The following is a 13,215-nucleotide window of genomic DNA, read 5'->3' as shown; positions in this document are numbered from 1 at the left end:
TCTTTGTTGAGGATGCCGCTACCGCCTCTGCATTGGAGGCTGTCAACGCTAAGATTTTGGATCAGGAGAACCGAAGGCTCTCTATCATCGTCAACTCCTCTCCTCCGCCACTTCCTGTACACAATGAACTGAAGCCAGAGCAGGTGGAGCAGCTGAAGCTGATCATGAGCAAACGGTACGATGGCTCCCAAAAAGCGCTTGACCTCCAGGGCCTCCGTTCAGACCCAGACCTGGTGGCCCAGAACATCGATGTTGTCCTCAGTCGTAGAATCTGGATGGCAGCCACCCTGCAAATCATTGGGGAAAACCTCCCTGAGCTCTTGTCCTTGAACTTGAGTAATAACAAGCTCTATAGGCTGGATGACATGTCCAGCATTGTGCAGAAAGCACCCAACCTGAAGGTCCTAAGCCTCTCCGGAAATGAGTTGAGATCTGAGCGGGAACTGGACAAGGTAAAAGGGCTGAAGCTAGAGGAAGTGTGGCTCGTAGGAAACCCCCTGAGCGACGCCTTCCGCGATCAGTCCGCCTACGTCAGCGCCATTCGTGAACGCTTTCCCAAAGTATTGCGCCTGGATGGCCATGAGTTGCCCCCACCAATCGCCTTTGACCTTGAAGCCCCCACGGCGTTACCGCCCTGCAAGGGAAGCTATCTTGGAACAGAGACGCTGAAGAATCTGGTCCTGCACTTCTTGCAGCAGTACTATGCCATTTATGACTCTGGAAACCGGCAGCGGCTCCTGGACGCCTACCACGATGGAGCCTGCTGCTCCCTGAGCATCCCTTTCACCCCCCGGAACCCTTCCCGAAGCAGCCTGGCCGAGTACTTCAAGGATAGCAGGAACGTGAAGAAACTGAAAGACCCGGCCCTGCGGTTTCGCCTGCTGAAGCACACACGGCTCAGCGTCGTTGCCTTCCTCAACGAGTTGCCCAGAACTCAGCACGACGTCAGTTCCTTTGTGGTAGACATAAGCGCCCAAACCCACACATTGCTGTGTTTTTCTGTCAACGGGGTCTTCAAGGAAGTGGATGGAAAGCCTCGGGACTCTTTGCGAGCCTTCACGCGGACGTTCGTCGCTGTTCCAGCCAGCAATTCAGGGCTGTGCATTGTAAACGACGAGCTGTTTGTGCGGAACGCCAGCTCCGATGAGATCCCGAGAGCTTTCGCCATGCCTGCGCCCGCGCCCTCCTCCAGCCCAGCGCCCGCCCTCTCCCCGCAGCAGCAGGAAGTGCTGCAGGTCTTCTCCACACAGTCCGGCATGAACCTCGAATGGTCCCACAAGTGCCTTCAGGACAACAACTGGGACTACACCAGATCCGCGCAGGCCTTTACTCATCTCAAGGCCAAGGGTGAAATTCCAGAGGTGGCGTTCATGAAGTGATCCCTAGTCCCGGAAAAAGCCCCCCTGCAAGTAGTCCTTGGATACTGATGTCGCCTTGTCGAGGTTGTCGTCTCCTCTCTCTGCCCTGCCCGAGGCCACCCTGTGACTGAGACCCAGGAAGGAGGGTTGCTGGCTCACTGGCGCCGGGAAGCCAGAGGTGACTTTGTAGAACTGACACGAAACTACCCGAAGGACTGAGGTGCTTTGCATACTTAACCCCAGAACCCCCCGCCCCAGTCCCCACTGACCCCGACTTTTTCAGATAAAAGAGTGATATTGTAAAAAGAAATAAAATAAAATAAAAGCAAAAACAAACAAACAAACAAACAAACAGACGAATAAATAAATAACTAAATAAAATAAAGAGGAAGTGAGGTCAGTATGTAATTCAGTCACGCCAAACATTCAGATTCGCAGAATCCTGACACCATAGAACATCACGACCAAAGTCAGGAGCTGACACGGTTGGTCGAATGATAGGTACATATAACGTGGCCAGGAACACCAGGAGATGGCCGACAGTTATATTCTACACACTTCTGAATACTGCACGAAAGGTGCTCAGGCTATTCACCTGCTAAATGGCAATGCGAAAACAAGGCGCAGAAGGTTTCTTAGAAATATCAATGCAGTCAGTGTCAGAACAAATAAAAAGGTGTTGGCATCTCTACGGGTGTGCATAAGCCTTTACACCCGAAACTTCAATTTCAAACAAAAACTGGAGGAAATGCTAATGACGATATAGATACGGCTCCCTTGACGAGAAAAAAAGATGTGAGGTGTTGTGCATCCAAAACAAGTCGCTTATCAAAACATTTTTTGCAAGCGTCCTGAAGTGTTTATGCCTTCAGCGCTGCAAGATTGTTTGCTATGACTGCTAAGATGTTTTGCAAAGCCAGCTGTTGGAGGTTCTAACTAACGCTAAAGACATTTTGTGTTTTGCTTTTGAAAGAAATATTCATGTGTGTTGTTTGAAAAAAAGAAAACCATTCTTTGTTTTCATATTTAATTTCTAGATTGTAACTGAAAATAAGAAAATCATGTATATTGTTATATAAGTATAATAAATGCAAATGTGCAGGGTTTTGTCTTGTTTTTTGCATCTCAGCACATACTAGCAATGAAGTCCCTCTCGGGTACATAATACCGACGCTGTACCTCTGACCGCAACCTCTGCGGGCTTCAGTACAGCTTTGCTTTCTGCCCAGAGATTTAGCTTTCACCACAGATGCACAGGTGCCGCTCCCAAGTGTAGCTGACTTCAAGCCCAGATTCGAGCCTCACTTAATGGAGAACCAACGAACAAATGAAAAGAAAAACGAAAACCAAAAAACAAAACTGGTGCCTAAAGAGGCTTCCCACTGGTCCCCACCCCTTGGGTGGCCAGTTCTACAAAGCATGCGTACACCTCTCACAGGTGGTCCCAGTGTCTCACAGAAGCCGCCTCGATATGTCCTTGTTTCTATTTCCTTCCTTCTGCTACCCGCTGCCTCCCAGGATGACCTCCCTGACACACTACCTGCCTGCCCTGAGACCTCATCTCAGACTTCTTCCCAGGGAGCCCGAATTACAGCATGGCTCAATGGGATGCCCACAGTACAAAGGTGAATCTCACGAGCCACAGGGTCAAAGGCATGTGATGTATAACTTCGCATTGTAGGAACACTTGTCATAGCTTGGGAGGTTACAGGTGGCCTACCTGTACACACAGACGAGGAGTAAGGAAGGAACTCTCTTGTGAGCAAAACACATTCAAGGTCAGTGGGCTGCATTCTCCCACAGTGAGGAGATGGATGTATTGAGCCCCTAGGGCATTGGAACTGGGTTGCCAGAGATCTACAGTTACAATAGTCACATCCCTGCTGCATCAGAGAGCTCTAGGGGGCCCTTAGACAAGACGCAACTCAGCCCAAAGGAGTCAACGTTCCTCTAATCCCCACGGAGCTCTGATGAAAGCCATCTCTTTAGGTCACCCAACTCAGCTTCTTCTTAGCTTATTTTCATTAAAGAAATGACCAGGTTTCTCCAGACAGTAGCCACCATCTTGGCCTCGGCTTCCTCTTTTGTAAAAGAAGGACTGGAACTCCTTAAAGAGCTGCTTCTTCTTCTTCTGCTTTTAAATTTGAGTCTTGGCTCTGAATTTTTTTAAAACAGTTTATTGATTTATTTATTTAATTTATTTCTTTTTAGAGAGGGGAAAGGAGAAAGAGAGGGAAAGAAACATCACTGTGTGGTTGCCTATCACGAGCCCACCACAACTGGGGAACTGACGTGCAACCTAGTCATGTACCCTGCCTGGGAATCAAACCAGCGACACTTGGTTCGCAGGCTGATGCTCAATCCACTGAGCCACAGCAGCCAGGGCTGAGACCTCCTTCCTTTTGAGGAGGCAGAGTATGAGAGAACCTGCAGAGGGGCCCGTGCCCCCATTGCCACCGGGCACGGCATACCCCGGCCGCCTGCAGCCCTGGTGTGGGAGGCGGCCTTCTCTATCAGCCCAAGCCCTGGCAAGCCATTCTGGGGCCCTCTCGGCCCTACGTGTCCTTCAGGGTTTGAGCTGAGGGCTGGCTTGTCTACACCCACCACCCCCTCTCTTCTTACATCTCACATTCTGAGGGGCAGCATAAGCAGCTGTAAGCCCTCTTTTAGGGGGCACAGTTGGAGGAGAGTCAGGTGCCCATCACCGGGAGGTGGACACGGAAGATGCGGGTGCTCACCAGGAACACCCAGCAGATAGCAGCAATGAGCTGGCTGAACACCCAGCAACCTGCTGAAGCCCTGGATGGAGTACAAGCGGAGGCTGCGCCAAGATACCGCACCTGTGCGCCTACATACACCCTACGCACCGAGGGCCTGGAGGCAGGAGATGGGTAGAGAAGGGGAGGATGGAGGAGTACTGAAAAGAATCACTTGAGAGGGGCCCAAGGATGCTTGAGTAGGATGAAGAGAACTTGACTCCAAGGTAATGAAGTCATGAAGCCTCCTTAACTTGTGATCTCACTTCAGTGCAAATGAGACTCTCCCGGGAGCAGCTGGGATCTTAAAATCGTGGGTGGGGTGAGCGTGGGCGGGGTAAGCCTCAAGCTTGATGTCAATCAAACCCGAGAAGCCACAAGGTGACACACACCACTCCCAGGTGCGCAGGCTTAGCTACCGAGAGAAGGTGAGCTTAGAAGAAAGCTGCTATAGCAGAACGTCGTGCCCGGAGGAAGTGGCGGCTCTCGGTCCTGCAGGCGGAGCGCCGTTGCTATTTTTCTGAAGCTCCTCTCGGCCACTTGCCGAGACACCGCGCCGCCAAAATGCCTCGAATTGTGATGAAGGGGGGCATGTGGAGGAATACCGAGGATGAAATTCTGAAAGCAGCTGTTATGAAATATGGGAAAAATCAGTGGTCTAGGGTTGCTTCATTGCTGCCTAGGAAATCGGCAAAGCAGTGCAAAGCCAGATGGTGTGAGCGGCTGGATCCAAGCGTTAAGAAAACAGAATGGGGCGAGACGCAGGCGGCCTGGAGCATGGCGGGTACGGGCCTGGTGGCTGGAGAGGTGGTGGTGGATGCGCTGCCGTATTTTGACCAAGGTTACGAGGCGCCTGGTGTGCGAGAAGCGGCTGCGGCGCTGGTGGAGGAGGAAACTCGCAGGTACCGACCCACTAAGAACTACCTGAGCTCCCTGACAGCGCCGGATTATTCCGCTTTTGAGACCGACATAATGAGAAATGAGTTTGAAAGACTGGCTGCCGGACAACCAATTGAATTGCTCAGCATGAAACGATATGAACTCCAGCTCCTTCTTCAGGTCAGAAAAATGACATCACTGCCTGGCAAGAGTGTGTAAACAATTCTATGGACCAGTTAGAGCACCAAGCGGTTCGAATCGAGAATCTGGAGCTAATGTCGCAGCACGGGTGCAACGCCTGGAAAGCGTACAATGAAAATCGAGTTCATATGATTGAACGGGCACAGAAAGAGCTCCAGAAGTTAAGGAAACATATTCAAGATTTAAACTGGCAGCGGAAGAACATGCAACTCACAGCTGGATCTAAGTTAAGGGAAACGGAGTCAAATTGGGTGTCCCTGGTCAGTAAGAATTATGAGATTGAAAGGACTGTTGTGCAGTTAGAAAATGAAGTCTTTCAAATGAAGCAGCAGCACGGAGAGGCCAACAAAGAAAACATCCGACAGGACTTCTGAAGAGACTGAGGAATTCGGTTGATAGAAAGGAAGGCAGGTTGGGCTTTTACAGAAGCTCAGACTGGTCTGTGAAGGACAACATCTTACGGAAATCGTCAGTGGCGTTTAGAAACCGTACAAAGGGGACCGTTATATTCTCTTTGTACATTAGCAAAATACAAAACTTCAAGTTGGTATATTTTTGCCATTAAAAAAATCTCGAGACTTTCAAAATAATACAACTTTAGAATACTGTATCATAGAATTAATTTTGAGTCACTTGGACCATATTTTGTATTCAAGAGATCTTTGTTGAAAATCTTCAACATGTACAAGAAGTTGGAAACTTTGGGTTTATATATTTTTCAAATAAAGATAGTTCTACACAAATTCTTGATGACCAGTCAAAACCTAAGAAAAAAAAAAAATAACAGAATGGTCCAGAGAAGAAGAGGAAAGACTCTTGCATTTGGCCAAGAGGAAGCGAGACTTCTGTTACAGAGCCCCTGGGCTGCTCCAATTGAAAACAAACCCACGGGCCCTTTAGTTAGGGGTCCGATTGCCCGCCGCCAAAATTATAACTCTGAGTATTACAGTTGAGTGAAAAGAAAATTGTTTATTTAACAGGTACACATATCCTTGCCTTCCGTCTACCAAACCTAGCCAGTTTTGCGGGGGGAGGGGTCGGAAACACCGTTTCCCTCCTTCTTAGGCACCGTTCATCTTTACCAGCAGCCGCCAGTCACTCCATCTGATTGGGGAGGTCCTTTCTGTGCTGTGGTGCCCTCCAGCTCTCAATGTAGGGCCACCTGGATTCTCAGCCTCCTTGCAAACCGTTCTTCTTTCTGTGAGCCGCGTGGATCTCCTCTCCTTCTCCAGAGCACCTCTGCGAACACTCACCAGCGAGGGAGACAGCCCCAGAGCGTGCCCCCATCCCCACCCCCCGCCCTACAGTGTTCGCAGCTGCCTACATATCCCTGAGTGCGTCCTCTGACGCAGTGGGTGTTGCCAATAGTTCTGACCATTGGCAGAACCCCACGTAGGCTCTGTGTGCTTTCCATACCGTGCCCTGGTTCAAGACCCCTCCCATCCACCTGAGGCCTTGGAAGCATCCAAGCAAGTTTGCATAAGCAAAGACACCAGCCACCGGCCTCAGGCGTGTGGAGGCATTCTGAAAGCCGCTTATTTCTCCCCATCACCCAGCCGCAAACTCCGGGCAGTTTTGGACTCCCCTGTTTCTGTAACAACTCGACCTGGGGTACCTGGGCGTTCGGACGTCTGGTGGCGTTTCGGCCTGCGCCTGAGCCCGACCCGCTTCTCTCTGTGCCATGGCGGACGGGGGCAAGTCCTACAGCGAGCACGATGATCGCGTCAGTTTCCCTCGAAGAAGAAAGAAAGGCCAGGGTCCTTCCCGGTGGAAGTGTGGCGAGGGGAACCGTAGGCCTGGAAGAGGAGGTGCTGGCCTTCGGCCTTCCCGCCTTGAGGACGACGACAGAGATGTGGCAATGAGTGACGCCCAGGATGTTCCTCGCGTACGATACGATCCCTATGTGGTGCGACCCGACCGCCGGGGCGATAGCTGGCATGATCGAGACCGCATTCACGTTACTGTGCGGAGACACAGAGTTCCTCCACAGAGAGCAGGGGCCGGCACCGGCCAGGACGGGACCTCGAAGAGCTGGTTTAAGATTACGATTCCTTACGGCAGGAAATATGACAAGTCATGGCTCCTGAGTAGGATTCGGAGCAAGTGCAGTGTCCCTTTCACCCCCATTGACTTTCGCTACGAAAACACACGGGCCCAGTTCTTTGTTGAGGATGCCGCTACCGCCTCTGCATTGGAGGCTGTCAACGCTAAGATTTTGGATCAGGAGAACCGAAGGCTCTCTATCATCGTCAACTCCTCTCCTCCGCCACTTCCTGTACACAATGAACTGAAGCCAGAGCAGGTGGAGCAGCTGAAGCTGATCATGAGCAAACGGTACGATGGCTCCCAAAAAGCGCTTGACCTCCAGGGCCTCCGTTCAGACCCAGACCTGGTGGCCCAGAACATCGATGTTGTCCTCAGTCGTAGAATCTGGATGGCAGCCACCCTGCAAATCATTGGGGAAAACCTCCCTGAGCTCTTGTCCTTGAACTTGAGTAATAACAAGCTCTATAGGCTGGATGACATGTCCAGCATTGTGCAGAAAGCACCCAACCTGAAGGTCCTAAGCCTCTCCGGAAATGAGTTGAGATCTGAGCGGGAACTGGACAAGGTAAAAGGGCTGAAGCTAGAGGAAGTGTGGCTCGTAGGAAACCCCCTGAGCGACGCCTTCCGCGATCAGCCCGCCTACGTCAGCGCCATTCGTGAACGCTTTCCCAAAGTATTACGCCTGGATGGCCATGAGTTGCCCCCACCAATCGCCTTTGACCTTGAAGCCCCCACGGCGTTACCGCCCTGCAAGGGAAGCTATCTTGGAACAGAGACGCTGAAGAATCTGGTCCTGCACTTCTTGCAGCAGTACTATGCCATTTATGACTCTGGAAACCGGCAGCGGCTCCTGGACGCCTACCACGATGGAGCCTGCTGCTCCCTGAGCATCCCTTTCACCCCCCGGAACCCTTCCCGAAGCAGCCTGGCCGAGTACTTCAAGGATAGCAGGAACGTGAAGAAACTGAAAGACCCGGCCCTGCGGTTTCGCCTGCTGAAGCACACACGGCTCAGCGTCGTTGCCTTCCTCAACGAGTTGCCCAGAACTCAGCACGACGTCAGTTCCTTTGTGGTAGACATAAGCGCCCAAACCCACACATTGCTGTGTTTTTCTGTCAACGGGGTCTTCAAGGAAGTGGATGGAAAGCCTCGGGACTCTTTGCGAGCCTTCACGCGGACGTTCGTCGCTGTTCCAGCCAGCAATTCAGGGCTGTGCATTGTAAACGACGAGCTGTTTGTGCGGAACGCCAGCTCCGATGAGATCCCGAGAGCTTTCGCCATGCCTGCGCCCGCGCCCTCCTCCAGCCCAGCGCCCGCCCTCTCCCCGCAGCAGCAGGAAGTGCTGCAGGTCTTCTCCACACAGTCCGGCATGAACCTCGAATGGTCCCACAAGTGCCTTCAGGACAACAACTGGGACTACACCAGATCCGCGCAGGCCTTTACTCATCTCAAGGCCAAGGGTGAAATTCCAGAGGTGGCGTTCATGAAGTGATCCCTAGTCCCGGAAAAAGCCCCCCTGCAAGTAGTCCTTGGATACTGATGTCGCCTTGTCGAGGTTGTCGTCTCCTCTCTCTGCCCTGCCCGAGGCCACCCTGTGACTGAGACCCAGGAAGGAGGGTTGCTGGCTCACTGGCGCCGGGAAGCCAGAGGTGACTTTGTAGAACTGACACGAAACTACCCGAAGGACTGAGGTGCTTTGCATACTTAACCCCAGAACCCCCCGCCCCAGTCCCCACTGACCCCGACTTTTTCAGATAAAAGAGTGATATTGTAAAAAGAAATAAAATAAAATAAAAGCAAAAACAAACAAACAAACAAACAAACAGACGAATAAATAAATAACTAAATAAAATAAAGAGGAAGTGAGGTCAGTATGTAATTCAGTCACGCCAAACATTCAGATTCGCAGAATCCTGACACCATAGAACATCACGACCAAAGTCAGGAGCTGACACGGTTGGTCGAATGATAGGTACATATAACGTGGCCAGGAACACCAGGAGATGGCCGACAGTTATATTCTACACACTTCTGAATACTGCACGAAAGGTGCTCAGGCTATTCACCTGCTAAATGGCAATGCGAAAACAAGGCGCAGAAGGTTTCTTAGAAATATCAATGCAGTCAGTGTCAGAACAAATAAAAAGGTGTTGGCATCTCTACGGGTGTGCATAAGCCTTTACACCCGAAACTTCAATTTCAAACAAAAACTGGAGGAAATGCTAATGACGATATAGATACGGCTCCCTTGACGAGAAAAAAAGATGTGAGGTGTTGTGCATCCAAAACAAGTCGCTTATCAAAACATTTTTTGCAAGCGTCCTGAAGTGTTTATGCCTTCAGCGCTGCAAGATTGTTTGCTATGACTGCTAAGATGTTTTGCAAAGCCAGCTGTTGGAGGTTCTAACTAACGCTAAAGACATTTTGTGTTTTGCTTTTGAAAGAAATATTCATGTGTGTTGTTTGAAAAAAAGAAAACCATTCTTTGTTTTCATATTTAATTTCTAGATTGTAACTGAAAATAAGAAAATCATGTATATTGTTATATAAGTATAATAAATGCAAATGTGCAGGGTTTTGTCTTGTTTTTTGCATCTCAGCACATACTAGCAATGAAGTCCCTCTCGGGTACATAATACCGACGCTGTACCTCTGACCGCAACCTCTGCGGGCTTCAGTACAGCTTTGCTTTCTGCCCAGAGATTTAGCTTTCACCACAGATGCACAGGTGCCGCTCCCAAGTGTAGCTGACTTCAAGCCCAGATTCGAGCCTCACTTAATGGAGAACCAACGAACAAATGAAAAGAAAAACGAAAACCAAAAAACAAAACTGGTGCCTAAAGAGGCTTCCCACTGGTCCCCACCCCTTGGGTGGCCAGTTCTACAAAGCATGCGTACACCTCTCACAGGTGGTCCCAGTGTCTCACAGAAGCCGCCTCGATATGTCCTTGTTTCTATTTCCTTCCTTCTGCTACCCGCTGCCTCCCAGGATGACCTCCCTGACACACTACCTGCCTGCCCTGAGACCTCATCTCAGACTTCTTCCCAGGGAGCCCGAATTACAGCATGGCTCAATGGGATGCCCACAGTACAAAGGTGAATCTCACGAGCCACAGGGTCAAAGGCATGTGATGTATAACTTCGCATTGTAGGAACACTTGTCATAGCTTGGGAGGTTACAGGTGGCCTACCTGTACACACAGACGAGGAGTAAGGAAGGAACTCTCTTGTGAGCAAAACACATTCAAGGTCAGTGGGCTGCATTCTCCCACAGTGAGGAGATGGATGTATTGAGCCCCTAGGGCATTGGAACTGGGTTGCCAGAGATCTACAGTTACAATAGTCACATCCCTGCTGCATCAGAGAGCTCTAGGGGGCCCTTAGACAAGACGCAACTCAGCCCAAAGGAGTCAACGTTCCTCTAATCCCCACGGAGCTCTGATGAAAGCCATCTCTTTAGGTCACCCAACTCAGCTTCTTCTTAGCTTATTTTCATTAAAGAAATGACCAGGTTTCTCCAGACAGTAGCCACCATCTTGGCCTCGGCTTCCTCTTTTGTAAAAGAAGGACTGGAACTCCTTAAAGAGCTGCTTCTTCTTCTTCTGCTTTTAAATTTGAGTCTTGGCTCTGAATTTTTTTAAAACAGTTTATTGATTTATTTATTTAATTTATTTCTTTTTAGAGAGGGGAAAGGAGAAAGAGAGGGAAAGAAACATCACTGTGTGGTTGCCTATCACGAGCCCACCACAACTGGGGAACTGACGTGCAACCTAGTCATGTACCCTGCCTGGGAATCAAACCAGCGACACTTGGTTCGCAGGCTGATGCTCAATCCACTGAGCCACAGCAGCCAGGGCTGAGACCTCCTTCCTTTTGAGGAGGCAGAGTATGAGAGAACCTGCAGAGGGGCCCGTGCCCCCATTGCCACCGGGCACGGCATACCCCGGCCGCCTGCAGCCCTGGTGTGGGAGGCGGCCTTCTCTATCAGCCCAAGCCCTGGCAAGCCATTCTGGGGCCCTCTCGGCCCTACGTGTCCTTCAGGGTTTGAGCTGAGGGCTGGCTTGTCTACACCCACCACCCCCTCTCTTCTTACATCTCACATTCTGAGGGGCAGCATAAGCAGCTGTAAGCCCTCTTTTAGGGGGCACAGTTGGAGGAGAGTCAGGTGCCCATCACCGGGAGGTGGACACGGAAGATGCGGGTGCTCACCAGGAACACCCAGCAGATAGCAGCAATGAGCTGGCTGAACACCCAGCAACCTGCTGAAGCCCTGGATGGAGTACAAGCGGAGGCTGCGCCAAGATACCGCACCTGTGCGCCTACATACACCCTACGCACCGAGGGCCTGGAGGCAGGAGATGGGTAGAGAAGGGGAGGATGGAGGAGTACTGAAAAGAATCACTTGAGAGGGGCCCAAGGATGCTTGAGTAGGATGAAGAGAACTTGACTCCAAGGTAATGAAGTCATGAAGCCTCCTTAACTTGTGATCTCACTTCAGTGCAAATGAGACTCTCCCGGGAGCAGCTGGGATCTTAAAATCGTGGGTGGGGTGAGCGTGGGCGGGGTAAGCCTCAAGCTTGATGTCAATCAAACCCGAGAAGCCACAAGGTGACACACACCACTCCCAGGTGCGCAGGCTTAGCTACCGAGAGAAGGTGAGCTTAGAAGAAAGCTGCTATAGCAGAACGTCGTGCCCGCAGGAAGTGGCGGCTCTCGGTCCTGCAGGCGGAGCGCCGTTGCTATTTTTCTGAAGCTCCTCTCGGCCACTTGCCGAGACACCGCGCCGCCAAAATGCCTCGAATTGTGATGAAGGGGGGCATGTGGAGGAATACCGAGGATGAAATTCTGAAAGCAGCTGTTATGAAATATGGGAAAAATCAGTGGTCTAGGGTTGCTTCATTGCTGCCTAGGAAATCGGCAAAGCAGTGCAAAGCCAGATGGTGTGAGCGGCTGGATCCAAGCGTTAAGAAAACAGAATGGGGCGAGACGCAGGCGGCCTGGAGCATGGCGGGTACGGGCCTGGTGGCTGGAGAGGTGGTGGTGGATGCGCTGCCGTATTTTGACCAAGGTTACGAGGCGCCTGGTGTGCGAGAAGCGGCTGCGGCGCTGGTGGAGGAGGAAACTCGCAGGTACCGACCCACTAAGAACTACCTGAGCTCCCTGACAGCGCCGGATTATTCCGCTTTTGAGACCGACATAATGAGAAATGAGTTTGAAAGACTGGCTGCCGGACAACCAATTGAATTGCTCAGCATGAAACGATATGAACTCCAGCTCCTTCTTCAGGTCAGAAAAATGACATCACTGCCTGGCAAGAGTGTGTAAACAATTCTATGGACCAGTTAGAGCACCAAGCGGTTCGAATCGAGAATCTGGAGCTAATGTCGCAGCACGGGTGCAACGCCTGGAAAGCGTACAATGAAAATCGAGTTCATATGATTGAACGGGCACAGAAAGAGCTCCAGAAGTTAAGGAAACATATTCAAGATTTAAACTGGCAGCGGAAGAACATGCAACTCACAGCTGGATCTAAGTTAAGGGAAACGGAGTCAAATTGGGTGTCCCTGGTCAGTAAGAATTATGAGATTGAAAGGACTGTTGTGCAGTTAGAAAATGAAGTCTTTCAAATGAAGCAGCAGCACGGAGAGGCCAACAAAGAAAACATCCGACAGGACTTCTGAAGAGACTGAGGAATTCGGTTGATAGAAAGGAAGGCAGGTTGGGCTTTTACAGAAGCTCAGACTGGTCTGTGAAGGACAACATCTTACGGAAATCGTCAGTGGCGTTTAGAAACCGTACAAAGGGGACCGTTATATTCTCTTTGTACATTAGCAAAATACAAAACTTCAAGTTGGTATATTTTTGCCATTAAAAAAATCTCGAGACTTTCAAAATAATACAACTTTAGAATACTGTATCATAGAATTAATTTTGAGTCACTTGGACCATATTTTGTATTCAAGAGATCTTTGTTG

This window comes from Furipterus horrens, unplaced genomic scaffold (assembly GCF_987537825.1).
Source record: "Furipterus horrens unplaced genomic scaffold, mFurHor1.1.pri manual_scaffold_24, whole genome shotgun sequence".
Taxonomy (NCBI): Eukaryota; Metazoa; Chordata; class Mammalia; order Chiroptera; family Furipteridae; genus Furipterus; species Furipterus horrens.
This window is presented reverse-complemented; position numbering follows the sequence as displayed.